Source organism: Haemaphysalis longicornis, unplaced genomic scaffold (genome assembly GCF_048455015.1).
Source record: "Haemaphysalis longicornis isolate Haplotype H1 unplaced genomic scaffold, Haemaphysalis longicornis Haplotype H1 scaffold_7, whole genome shotgun sequence".
Taxonomy (NCBI): Eukaryota; Metazoa; Arthropoda; class Arachnida; order Ixodida; family Ixodidae; genus Haemaphysalis; species Haemaphysalis longicornis.
This window is the reverse complement of record NW_027526422.1, coordinates 103,161,029-103,175,156: the sequence shown is the minus strand read 5'-3', so window position 1 is coordinate 103,175,156 and position 14,128 is coordinate 103,161,029. Positions and strand designations below refer to the sequence as shown.

At 46.6% G+C, this 14,128-nt stretch overlaps 1 long non-coding RNA gene across 1 annotated transcript in view; it reads right to left on the bottom strand.

Annotated features, from left to right (window-relative positions):
• Nucleotides 1-579: 579 nt before the first annotated feature.
• LOC144144718 (uncharacterized) overlaps nucleotides 580-14,128 on the bottom strand; it is a 37,374-nt gene continuing 23,825 nt past the window's right edge. Inside the window, exons 2-3 of the long non-coding RNA XR_013317321.1 lie at nucleotides 1,556-1,799; nucleotides 580-718 (exon numbers count right to left, since the gene is read on the bottom strand). This is a non-coding gene — a long non-coding RNA (uncharacterized LOC144144718). The remainder of the gene's footprint in view (nucleotides 719-1,555; nucleotides 1,800-14,128) is intronic.

The following is a 14,128-nucleotide window of genomic DNA, read 5'->3' as shown; positions in this document are numbered from 1 at the left end:
GGAACTTCCGGATGCGTAGGCTTTGCTACGGTTTCATTTCATTCATTAGGCTTTGCTACGGCCTCGCACACCCTTTGCCCACCATCCCAACCGTGCTTCGATTTCAACTAAGGCGCTAACTCCGTGAAGGCAGCGACAATGCTCCATGGTAGGCTATACGTTACATTTCTCCCCACACGTTCTTTCGTACTCTGTTCTACCTTTGTTCTTTTTCTTTGTACGCGAATGAGCGCCGCGAGATTTTACCGACATGCTTGAAATATTTATTGGGGTAATCTTTTTGTACATGCGGCCTTCTTTGCTCCGATATTCAAGGATACAGCTATGGCATGGGATGGCGTCAATGAAATTAAGGAACAAAACCACCGAGCAGCAGCGTCCACATTTCTGCGCGAATTCCTGTAATTTTTTCTCCTCTTTCTTGCGTACACCGTAAGCCAACCATTATGCTAATAATACGACGTACTTAAAAATAAAGGAGTGATATAACCACTTGAGATGTTGGTCCCTAACAGTGGTTTTAGGACAAGGATACATATGGAGGAATAGAGGTTTTCATCTGAGTAGTACTTGCCGTAAAAGAAGCCGCAGGTGACCGCCATCCACGTCATACTCGGCACAAAAGCGGAAGCGATGATAGTTACGGGGCACACAAGGGCACCAATCACGATCATGCTATAGATTGACACCTTCTGCTGTACAGCGCCGATCACGAAGCCTAGAAAAACAAAAGAAACAGGGTGAAAAGGGAAGAATAGCTTTGTTACAGAAATTAAATATTCGAGAATTCATAAACGAAAAGGGGTGGAATTCATAGTGCCAGCTAGAAGATGCCTGGAACACTTTTTCAGCCTATTCCAAATATGAAATGCTTCCAGCGTGTAGTCAAAAGGCGCATTCACTAGTTAGAATAGGTGGGCATAAAAGAAATACCCCATTCCAATATTACGCCTCTACCTCTAACGCGGAAACGTCCGCAAGAATGTATCTTCGTCGTTTTTGGCCTCGTTTCAACGCCTTAGCTGCGCAGCCCCAGCTACATTGCGGCTATTGGCCGGCTTCCTTTCAATTTAAGCACCAAACTCATTCGGTAGCCAATTAGAAAAAATCGCAGCAAAAGGAAAAGGAAGGCGGATCTTCTACTATAAGCAAACCACGCAGCGCAATGCTGTTCATTGCTCGAGACAACTACGCCTTTCGTTGAGTTTGTAGCCACAAAGCAAAGAGTGAAAGCGTATATTAGCAGCGTTTTGTGGTCCCTTTAAAAAGACCCTAGCTGCTGCGACTTTGACGAGCTCCCCTACCACCTCATGATGCAGGATTTCTCTAAAAATATAGTAAAATTGTCGCCATGTGTCGTAGCGCTGATTTCAAGTGTGCAAATGCCTTCATTCCGTCACTAAAGAAAGAACAATTCTTTGGCGAATAACTAAAAAATAACTCATCAGATTAAATTTGGAATTTCGAACTTGCCGCTTGGTATGAAAATGTGCCGAGTGATTTTTCTTCCTTAGGAAGATAAATTGCGGAGTCAGTATTAAAATGAGTATATTACCCATGGTACTACTGGTGACTGATTCTACAGTTCTAGGCCAGAGGGCAGTTTCCCGGCTGACGTCAAACTTGTCCATAAAAAACACGTATAGTATGCCACTGGTGACTTGCGGCGTTGAGAAAAGGAAGGTAGAAAATGCCACTACAACTGGCAGCACCCAGCAGCGATCTATGACAGCCGATGGAGAACGCATCCCCCTCATCGGTGTACTCGCCGCTGCGGCCGGAGCCATCATCCACTTGAGCTGCGAAAAGAAAAGTGAAGCCCATTTTGAACATGAAAAATGCGACTTAGGTTAAAGAGAATACCCTAACAAAAGTTCAATAAGTCTTCATAACGCTTTTCTACGAGCGGCGCTCTTTTCATAAATCAAGGGTTGGAGACCGTTCCGCAGGAGAATTTTGTGATCAAGCTTGTGTTGCCGAAATGATTTTTGCACTGGCAATAAAAGAACGCTACGCAAGCTCCGCCCTAATTCGAACTATTTCCTCATGGTTGTCAATTAACATCAATAAACTATTGCACTGCGGAGGCCTTAGGGACATTTTCTGCGCTAGAGCCCGAGTCTCTAGAGTTCCTTCGGTGAGAAAACAAACATTCCGTGTGTGCAATGATTGTGTGTGTCAAAACTATAACAATCACAGACCATTTGACAAGTGTTGCGGACCATAACGCTTTCTTCTGTCAAGAATCATCAAGGAAGCCAAGGCGGTTTAATGGTGCCTTGTCCCTTAAAGAGACGGCGAAAGTGGTTTTTTTTAACGAAGTATTATAACACTCGGTATCGAAGCCATATACCATTCCTCTGAAAAACAATGTTCAAACGCCTCTTCGTCTAATGATAAAAATGGTTAAAACTTGAAACTGCCTTCCATGCAACCACAATAAAAGCAAAGTACAAAATCCCAACGAATAAAGTCCGAAACCTCGGAGATAAAAGTCGAAGCCTCAATGCAGAATGTCTATAGTGTGAACGATCAACAATGGAGGAAAAGTTTGGGGGTTCTGCGTCTACCGTGTCGGAATGGCGAGAACGGATAGACGTCGGCTTATAACCCAAGGGACCTGCGTTCTACTCGGATTACGGAAAGCGTTTTTTTTTCTTGTGGCACGTAATGTGCCTTCGCTTATCGTCATGTTCGCTTTGTAAAACTCTTTGCGTAAAGTTGGATTTCCTGCAGCACGTTCTGGAGAGTCGTCGAATGTCATAAGTGAGGCTCTTACAAAGCTCCGTTTTAAAAATACCCTTAACAAGGTTCAGAACTCTCATTTTACGACTTCTGATGGACCCCTTCGTAATAAATAACGAGCGCTTGACCCCTTAGAATACCCGCACAGCGTTCGGTGCTCCCAAAAGTTTCACACATATAGGGTGGCGTTGAGTCCAAGAAGCCTGATCATTTATCTAGTCAGGCGTCTAAACGTGGAAGGAACACGAAGTAACCCAAAATGTAACCAAGAGGGGAGAGAGGAAGAGTCAGTCAACTTCTGTTGAGAATTAAAGAAGTCCAGAAGCCCTACATCGCCTTTACATGCTATTTTCTTTCCGTCAGCATGACCTATCCGGTGAGGTGTGCGCTAGAGCGCAGTCTCCCACTGCTCGAAGTTGGGGTTAGGAAAAGGGGTTGAGAGCAGCGGGTTTTCGCTACATTCCCAGACTACGTGGTGGAGGGAGCCTGTATTTCCACAGAATTTGATTGAGGTACACGCTAGTTGGGGAACTGCATTGAGTCGAACTGGGTGAGCGAACGTATTTCTTGAAGTAAGTCAAGTGCTGAGCTTTGGGTTTTTTGTTTAATACTGGGGGTGGTTGCGGATACATTTTACATTCAAGCCTGCATGTAGGGTTGCGTTATATCACGGTACGACACAATAGGGATTGGTTGTTTGGCGAGTGCGCAGACCGTTGCGTGAAGGCATTCGTTGCGCACGAGGGAGCAGTGTGCTGTGGCCAAAACTATCGTGGCGTTCCGGTTTGGGGAGTTTCGGCCAGGAGACAGTACGCTGCGGGAGTCCCTGATCGCGATGTGAATCTTCTGAGGTCCTGCTACTAGCCTGCAACGATTTTCGTTGCCCTGGCCTGGGCGATAGCTGGCGCTAGGACCATTTCTTATGCTTCCTAAGTGGTAAATTTATAGATGGTTCAGCTGACAAGACATTTGCCTCCCGATGTTGATATCGCAACCCTTGTTCCCTTCTGTTTTAACTTGATGGGCCCGTTTAAACTGGTCCTCCGTCTTCACCGTACATTTCCCCAGAGCTTGGGCTCTAACCTGATCCTGTGCCAGCATAATGTTACAGATGGATATTGCGGGAGATGGGCAGGAGTTGTATGCGCAGCCTTGTCTGTGGCCAAGAGCTCGGGTTGTAGCTTACCTTGGGGCGTCCACCAAAGTTTCGTCAAGCGCTTACTGCCCGCGGGTGTGAGTTTAAGTCTGAATGTTTGGCTGTAGGAGGTGTCCTTTGAAGACCTCTGACACGGTGGTTTGTTAAGCCCTACTGTGATCAGTAGTGAAGTCGAAGCTCTCATGTGGATTCCCTGTGCTGTTTGTATGCTTTCTGTCTGATGATATCCAGCTTCTCTTCCCCTGCTTCTGTCTGAACTACATACGGCGCCACGTAGGTAATGCGCGACCGAATAAAGGCCTGGATCAACCTGGTGGTGCCCGCCTCTTTCATCCCTCTTTGTCTGTTCATCTCCCTGCGCTACGTCTCGGTCACCTGTTCGCGGTTGTTTTTATTTGCGTCATTTGCGTCCGCCTGGATATCTAGTCCAAGTATGCGTACCGTCCTTGTAGGCCTGATGGGACGGTCTTCCAGCGTGACTTGGATGTCGTCTTTGTGTTTCTTTGTGGTTCGCCTCCAAATGACCAGACGTTCCCATTTTTTCGGAGCTTATGTTAGTCCGCACTATTCGCGTTCTGATTGACGGTATCAGTTGCCTGTTCAAAGTGTGTCCTGGAGGCCGTCGATCGACTCTGTGCCCGTGCAGATAGTGATATCGTCGGCGTAGAGCCCTTGCCTTACATTGCAAAAACTTGTCTAGTCGTTTCGGCCGCTCCAAGAGGGAGGAGCTTCCGCACTGACTAAAGCCGTTTAAGTTACTGATCACGCCGTGGAAAAAGCTAAGCCTAACGGCGTAATCCTTAACCGACCAGACACGGCACCACGAGCCCCGCTTACGTCGTTGGAAGCTCATTCTGCACGGATGACCTCGCCAAGAATTCTATCCAATATTGCGGTTTACGAACTACCTACCGTATACAAGAAAGGATGCTTTATACGCTTACTGCTCACACAAGTTCTGCCGAAGCAATTGGTACCGAAAACGACCACTTTGAGGAACACGAGCAGCCAGCACCTCGCGAAAACATGATTTGCACCAGTAACACACGCGATAACGTCCACGTACCGCTTCATCGAGCAAGAAATTGGAGTCAGGTGTTTGAGGTACCATCTCGACCTTACAATAACCCCGTAAACAAGATCGGTTGAACATCTATGCAAAATAAACTTCTCAAGGCGTAGTCAGTAACGACGCAACCCAAAAAACGTGCCATGAGGACAGACATTTCCAACAATGCCCGTAAAGGAAGTCTGTTCATTCACACCACTGAAGGCTCCGAACACCACTCGAGCCAAGATTTAAAGCAGCGTCCCCGAATACAGGATCGCCGAATCTTGTACTTAGGGAGTGGACTTCGAACCTTATGAACACCTTTGAAGTGATCACACGATTCCCCATTTAAGACAAGACCGCTTATAACATGTACCCAGAAGACCTGAAAGCATGGGCGTCCGGAAGGGGGGGCAAGGGGGGGCAACTGCTTCCCCTTGGTAATTCGGATATTTTTATGCACTACAAAAAAGCTGCACATGTAGCTTCATTGGCCCATAATTAAAATAACTATGCCCTGAAAGACGGAAGAGAGAGAGAACGACATCGACATTCTCTCCTTTGTCCCATCCTTTAGCCCAAAGTCTTTTTAATTATGTACTACGTGAACCAACTAGCGCAACAATCCACGCTACTCAAATGATTAGCACACTCAAGTCCTGCGTATCCGCATGGAACGCCTTTCAGGACTGCGGTCAACATTGCACTTTAGACACTGACTAACATTGCCGGTCATGTGACGGCAGTGAAACAGACTGCTTGTGCTGGCTATTGAAGATAGCGAACAATTCTGAAAGGTTTGACTTTTTTTTGTTTTGTTTTTCTAAACTCTAGATTTATGCAGTCTTACCGTAATAACTTCAGTTTTCGGACAAAGTTGCAGCTATATCTAGCAAAAAATCTTCACCACTACACCTAGTAGGAAGAGTGTAACATCCTCCCGTGCCGTCCCATCACCTTGTACACCATTTTCTTCGAAATTGCGAAATGTCGGCACCACCCACGCCCCGAAACAAAACCTATAAATCAGCCCCTTAAAACGCTTGTACGCCTGTACTGCATTGAAAGCCAGGGAGGCGAGTAGTGTCTTTATTGTGTGAGCCATTTCAACAGACTTCATCACACATGTCATCTCGCAATTTGCCCAGAAAAACCCGAGGCCTCTGCAGCTGTTATTCAAGGAAGATTGACGGAGTGCAGTTCTATGTATGTGAATGTATTGTACTGTGTGTTGGTGATCAGTTGGCGTGAGTCGAGAACCCTCACGCAGCGAGACTGGCCACTCTTTACAAAGTGACGGTAACTTTTCGCGTTTTCTTTATTAACTTTTTCTTTGTTCGGTAATAAAATCCGATGTATATCCTCCAAGTCTGGTTCTAATTCACTGTTTGTACTTTTTGTAACAACAAATAACGCCTTTTTGGTGCTATCCAACCGTACACCCCGCACCCCCCCCCCCCCTCCCGCTAATGGATGCCCCCCCCTTGCAAAAAGTTCTGCGGACGCCCTTGCCTGAAACCATGAAGCACACAAAGTGTTTTAAGACTGAATGAAACAGAACCTAGGCAAATAATTTTACTAACATCACGCATGCCGCAAATGATTTCGCACAAATCAACACCCAGGACTTGTGATTCACGACTTATAAGCCAAGTGCATCTATACTGAGAGTGAACACTTTTTCAGAGACGAGGTTAGCCGATCGGTAACAGCAGAAACAAGATTCACTGCGAAATCCTCGACAGCAATTTCCAGGTAACGCAAAGAGACGACAAATAAAAAAGGATGCAAAAAAATCAAAGCCAGCTAGCACATCAGTGCAAGCTTGAACTCACAGCACAGCTGTGTTCGTCTCACTAAGCAAAACTCGGCGAGCGCCATATACGTTACTGATAACTTTTTCTCCGGTTTATATATACAGCACTCGTCAGCAGAAGACTAACCCAAACGCAAAGTAAGGTATATGAGTGATTTGTTTGTACAGTGCCGTCTTCCGTCTTCATACACCTCATCGTCCGCCACCGCAAAACTTTGTCGAGCGATCCCTTGCCTTTGAAAGCCTGCAGTACTACTGCTTCTTGTTCTCATTGGTGATTGCATTCTTGCCTGGAAGCAGGGCACGCTTGTTTGGATGCCCCACCTCCTATGTGCACGGCGCAGAGTCGGAGACAATTCAGCCTCTGCCGCCGCGCCGGCTCTGAGTTTTATAAGCGCAGATGATTGCCCCTAGCACGCCGAGTGAGTGACGTCAGGAGCACACGACAGTGAATTCCTCGGCAACGATGCTTGATCCAATGCTGACTCAAAGGTGCGCTGGATATTTTCTTTTCTTTTTGCGAGCCTCTCAAGCAGTTCAAGCCCACGCGCAAGCCTGCCTACATGTCTGATACTAGGCGCTTGCCCTCTCAGCTTTTATTCTTTTCCTGTTCCTAAAGCTCATTCTTTTGTTGCGACATCTACTTGTGAATATTTTACCAATAATCGCTTTTGATTATATGCTCTTTCCTTATTCAACCAAACAAAAGCGCTAAGCAGCGGTCGGGCCCCACTTGGGCTCTGGAAAAAAGTGAATTTTAGGAAAATCGGGTGCTACAGTGGTTGAAAACGCTGCGAAAAAACGTATGAAGCACCCTTTACTATGAATGAAGCAACCGTTTTCCTAAGAAGCCCGTGGAACGCACAAAATCGGAGGGAAAAAATGAGCAAGGCGGCCTACCCACCGGTCTTTATCGAGCACTTCCAAAATACTGCCCGTTGCAAGAAATGCTTACTGCGACACTCCATCGGAGCGTAAGAGTAACTTAGAAAACAAGGAATTGCGTCTAAATCCGCGGGGAAATCGCCAAATAGGCCGGAAAGCTACCGATGCAGTCAGACTTACGGGGGAAGCCATCTTAGAACCTGACGTGAGCAGCGTGGTTCCATCGGTTTGCCAAGAGGATGGCTCCAACTTCCGCATCTCCAATCCAGCATGTAGGTGTTGCATGGAGTCACAAAGGTGTCCAGCCTAATCTAATTGCTTCCCCGTACTTCCGTACATCCCCGAGATGGTGTACATTGCGGTCTCATCATTTTGGAGCTTTCCTCGAAAAAAAATTGATCCCGCCATATCGGCGGTCGTTTAGTAGGTTTCGATCCATGTTTTTTTATTTGGGATAGTTTTTAGGCGAAGTTGCAGGATCGGTGGCATTTCCACCAAGGCGTTCAGTCGTTTCTGTTCCTGGGGACGGGGGTGCTGGTCTCGCTTACGATGACCCTTCCCGATATTGTTTCCCCAACTGCCCTTTTCGTGCAAGGAGAGTCGTTTCTCTTATTTCTTAAAATGCGTTAAAAAGACGCAATTTGAATACCTTTTATCAACCGCAATAGCCTGCTTATGTCCACTGCAGGACGAAAGCCTCGCACGGATCTTTACACGCTCTTGTCCTGCGCAGTTCGGAGTCTGTTCTTTGCCTCTTAATTGCGTTATTTCTTCCCTCCGTCGAGTTAGTGACCTTCTCCTTTTCTATACCTGCCTATGGTATTGTTACCCTTGTGGTCAACCAGTTTCCAGTTCGTCTCACGCTAGAAACTACGAGGTCGGGGGCGGTCGTATATGCTGTCCTGATGATGATATTAATTTAGTTTTCATCAGTGCCGGCAAGTTTTTGCTACGGTAAGTTTTGCGATATCCGGCTCGTCATAAGTGGCTACATGAGTCATCGTTTCTTCTTCTCTCGTTCCTTCTTTTCTCTTGTTAAGTCGTTTTATAATGCAGCTATTTGATTAAAAATTTATATTTTGATGATTGTTAGATAGGCTCTGCCGCTTTACTGCAGAGCCATCGCGACCATATTTGTGACGGTTCTCTGTAAGTACACCAGCAACTATTTTACAGGTAAATTTTAACTTGGCCTCATGACGCTGTCCGTAGTTTGCCAAACAGAGCTTGCAGCGGAGGAAAACCACAGGAGTACCAGAACGTATCCTGAAAATTCCTGTACTTATACGCTATATACTGGGCTTTATTAGTTTGTTTTGACTCATATATGTGCTGCCCTTGATTTCTCGGATACTGGTGTAATCTTTGGCACCCTTTTCTAGTTTGTGACCAAATGTTGATGGAGGCAAAATTACGGTGGAAAATACGCCGCAGTGGCTCAGTGGATAAGGCCTTGCGCTGCCGAGCTTATGGAATTGCGTTCGCTTCCCGGCTGGAGTGGCTGTTTTTGTGGTGCTAGCAGAAAACAAAAACGCCCGGGTGTGACGATTTCGGCGCACATTAAAGATCCCTTGGTGCCGAAATGAATCCGGAGCCCTTGACAACGACGCGCCTCATATCTCGGGCGTGGCTTCAGGCCAGTAGTTACCAAAACTTTAAATTTTAACAGCACAGCTGTTAGAGCTCTCGAATTCTCTATCGATGAACAGAAAAAATGCAAAGAGAATGCCGAGCGCACAAGAGCGGGCATTTAATGAGAGCGCTTGGTGGTAAATCCAATGTTGTGGATTTGCCAGGAATAGGGCGTAAGGATGGCTAATGCGCCCGCTACACAAAATTGTAAATTAGAATTTTATGCATTTGAATGAAGAAAGAGCATATGGTCAGAAGCGGAAATTGCTAAAAATTCGGAAGTAGATGTACGAGCAAAAGATTGAGAGAAAGGTTAGCTGGTTTATTGATTGGAGAGGTTGGCAGCGAATGTGACCCCGGCTACTCTATGTCACCAAATTAAGGGTCATAGACCCAGTTAAACGAATCACAAGTTCACGGCAATGTTTGTGACATGACATGACATGACAAATACTTTATTAAATCACCTGCAGTAGGCACCCTCTTTTTGAGATAGGTCTAGTTGTTGTCCATGAAAGGTCCCCCTGGGCCGGCATTGGCGGATTCACTGTGCAAGGCTTATTAGACCCCTTAATACTTTGATGCGATACCTGACGAAATAAAGAACGCATTCCAGGCACGTACAACCTTATTTTGAAAACCAGGGTCAGAACATGGATCTAGTAGAGATGCTAGACACACCATAAGACCGTTAAAAAATGACAGTTTGTTGTACCGTTCACGTCTTTGCTTAAGCTTTTCGTCTTGTGAGAGACGCCGCTCAATTGAACCTTGCAGTTCAGCTAAGTGTACGTTTGTTTTTCTTCCAGGTATTGCCATGTTCGAGCTGCGACGACTCGGCCCGAGAAATTTAGCGCTCATAATGTCCTTCCTGTCACAGCAGGTGTCGCTACCATGGTGTTATAACCGGAAGTTTGTAGGGGACATGTACCGTCTGAGGGCACTCACCATCCGCAACAAGCGCAGTTCCATCTCTTCATGCTCTTTATATAGACGGTTCGGGAGTGATGAATCAGCTGCACTTACTATAAGCCAGCTGCCAGGATCCGGCCGGACCAAATGTATGCAAACTGCATCGTTATTACAACGGATACGGCCACCAGCTGTGTTAACCATGAGTTGTACAACTTCCGATTCACGTCAACCCTGAAAAACGTTCTACTGGGGTGTCGGGTATATTTTTTTCACAAAACCTCTTTGTTTTAACAAAGAAAGGCTAAGGGTCTTTATGCAAGCAAGGTGCCGCTGATGCAGAAACTCTAACGTCTCGCCCCACTGCTACTGAACCAAAACTACTTGTTTGTTGAAAGTGCTCCGTTTCAACACAGCGTACAGTATTATGTTTTATTATTTGGAATGTTTTCGTTTCACCGCGATGGCTTTGATTAATACCTCGATCCTATAACTGTTGAATATAACTATCATACAAACTGAACGTGCATGACTATATTTTGTTTCTTGGTTGTGTTTTGGCTTCCCAGGACCAAACATTTGCCAACGGCAAGCTTTCAGCGGCTCTACCGCAGCTTCGGAAGCCTGTTTAAAGGCGCACACCTGATCTGATTACAAGTTTTAGACAGCGTTCCTTTCAAACACTACGTTTGTTCGAACGGATTTGAACGATGCTCTTTTGAAATCCTTGCGCTATTGACACAGAAAATGTTAGTTTCAAATTATGGAAAAAAACAAATGATAAAGCTTGTCCCCGACAACGTATTGTCAAGCTTTCGCTTCGAGAGCTCAAGGCCTATCAAAAGTAAAAAAAAAACTCGCGTTTCAGTTAAAACAAAGCCGCGAGAAACCAAGGAAACCAGAAATCGAGCGTGCCAAATAACACACGTGGATAACGTGTTTCCTGTAGGTTTGCTTGTATGAACCTGAAGTCGTGCCGCTTCATTGGTATGACGAAAGTATACACATTCATACAGCTTCGTACTGCACCGTTGGAAATTTCTGAAGGTCAATATGTACCCTTTGTTGATATGTAAGACAGATCGCAAAGTATGCAATGCCAGGCCACTGTATTGAAACCAAAGTACCGTCAATACGCATACAACCATGGCAGGTTTTAACAAGAAACGTTTTTAGGCTGGCAGCTTACTTTCTTGCGGAGGAACTCTGAAAAGCTTTAGGCTTTCGCTCGGGCGCCTCATTGAAGAACAGCTGTACTTGTTCGCGAATATTTGAGCTCCGCCTCCTAAACACGTTGAAGATCCAACGATTAGGTTTGCAGGAAAAAAACTCAGTCCTCAGGAAAAAAAATCAGTCCTCAAACCCAAAGAACGGGAGAAAGTCGACATAATAATACAAAAAATTCACCCGCATTTCCCCGAGGGGGAGAATGTGAAAGTGCGAATGCACGGTTGTCGGCCCGCTTGCGGCGCTTGCGCTCGGCCCCCGCAGCCCACCGCCTCGCCGCTTTCTCTTCCATCTCTTCCATCGGGTTTGTAGTATCACGTGTACACCACGCAGTTATCAAGCCGCTATAACGCCGCTGAGTCGCCAACGCACGCCGCTGACGACGTAGTTTGAATGCGTTAAAGATATAAGGCGCGTTACTCACACTGATGTCAGCGTGGCTTCCGTGGCTTAGTCGGTAGCGCGTCGCGCTGCGGCCGCAAAGTCCTCGGATCGAAACCTGGCGCCGGATGCTGTTTCTTTTTTAAATATAGAGGAGCACTGCGGACGCCGCCGACGCCGCCGCCGCCGCCGGCGGTGGATGGTTTGGGGTCGCTTATAAAGTGCATTCGCACTTAAAAAGCTTTCAAAATTGGACTTGGCCTCCCCGCTCAAACCTCTACTTGTCGTTTCTTTCAACTCAGAATCCACAACACCCTCGAAGAACTCCCGGAAGCTCAAGGCAACAGCCAACTCACCAGACTCCTCCTTACCACTACCGGCCGACACGTCCTCCAGGCCCTCGGATACCCGACCCCACCTGCTTCACAATCCCTTGAGCGAATTCCATCTTCAATCCGGTCCCACAATTCTGTATCCATTATTCCTAACAATATGCACCCAGAATTCAACCAATGTAGAAGACTCTCCCGAGTTAAACATCTTCAATCCCAATTGCACCTTCACCCCGATACTCGCTACACCGACGCCCCCCTCTACCCCTCACGCCAGGCTTGTGATCTGGCGGTTATAAACTCACAAGGCACACTTTTCACCCTCCTCAGAACTCTCTCCACATCAACCACTACAGCCGAATATATTGCCATAGCCATCGATGCTACAACTGGCTTCCAAATGCCCTACAATAATAACCGTTTCCCAGGATGCCTGCCGCAACATTCAACGTGGACGCATCTCACTTCCCGCCTTACACCCCTGGCCACTCGTCCCTCCATGGAAATGAGGCGGCTCACGCCGCTGCCCGTGCCCTTCCACACAGAGCATTTCCCTCAGAAAGAACCCATGTTCCAGCCTCCCCCACCTCTCCCTGTTCTATTCCGCTACCATGACATCCGGCACCATTATCGCAACCTTCGCCTCACTTTGCCTCAACCTCACCCTCAAGTAACCAATGAAGAAGCAATCATCACGCGACGATTACAAACAAATACCTATTACAACGCACCCATCCTCCACGCTGTTTCCCCTACCCAATACGCCCTCACTTGTCACTTATGCCCCTCTCTAAATACTACCTCCACATTGCGTGGGCCTGTCAAAATACCCCATCGCTTACCACCAATCCCAACACTTCCCCAGAGCAGTGGCAGGGCTTGCTAACCAGCTCCCGTAACGCTGCCAGATCTTTCTGGCCACCCGTGCCAGGGCTGCAGCTAAGGCCCAAGGGTGCCTGGACTGAGGCGAACCCACCCCGCCGAGTGACGGCTCAACCACCATCGTTTTAAACGTTTATTTTCTCTCTCTTCTTAAAAGGAGGGTTTAAACGCAAAGATGGGTCCCACACAATCTTAGTCAAAGTCAAAGTCCAAAATCCAAACTGCATCGATCGTGTCAGAATGGCGCAATCGAATAGACTTTAGCTTTATAACGCGATCGAGGTTTAATTTTGACCACAGGAAGCGTTGTTTTCTCGAGGCACGCGCTGTGTCTTCGCCTATTATTATCAGTATCATGAACATCATCATGATACTCTGAAATTCATTGCGTACGGTTGGATTTCCGGTAGTGCATATTGGCGCTACTTCGAATGCGACAAATTAGGCATAGCAAGCTTCGCTCTAAAAAATGGGGCTCGTGACATCTGGTGGCCGGAAAATTCCTGCTATATGGATTGGTTGCATAGCTTACCATACAGGGGCTGCGGCGTGACGTTAAACGGGACCTTGTACATATAATGGACCGAGCAAGTCAAACAGGAATGGCACAACCTCGACACTATTTCTTTCCTCTACGCTCGATGCTTAGCCGAAAGAGAGAACGTAATGTACCCGTACATCTAATGACTGTGGGTGCCTGGTATACATTTCATTGTCGGACTGCCTAAGGTGGCATGAACTCTCAGTACAGGGGATTATGTCCTATTTTTATAATCTGTGCTAAATTGTACACGTTCGCACTCACGCGTACACATAGAAATCGTGCACATAATCTTGGCATAGTGATAACGGGATTTTATCCCAAAAGATAATAATGCCGCAGCTTTCAGCAATTAAAGCTCATATATTGAGAGAAACGAAGGTCCGTCTATGCTCACCATGCTTTTTTGTTCGCTCTGTTACAACTGGTTTCAACAACAAAATTATCCATCCGATAGTTTTTCAAGTTTCAATAGTCGCAGAGATGGCGGGGAGGCGAAAATAGGAATGTGTAGATCTAAATTATAGCCAGGAAAGCTGTCGTACTTCCCCATTTTTGCATGCTGCAT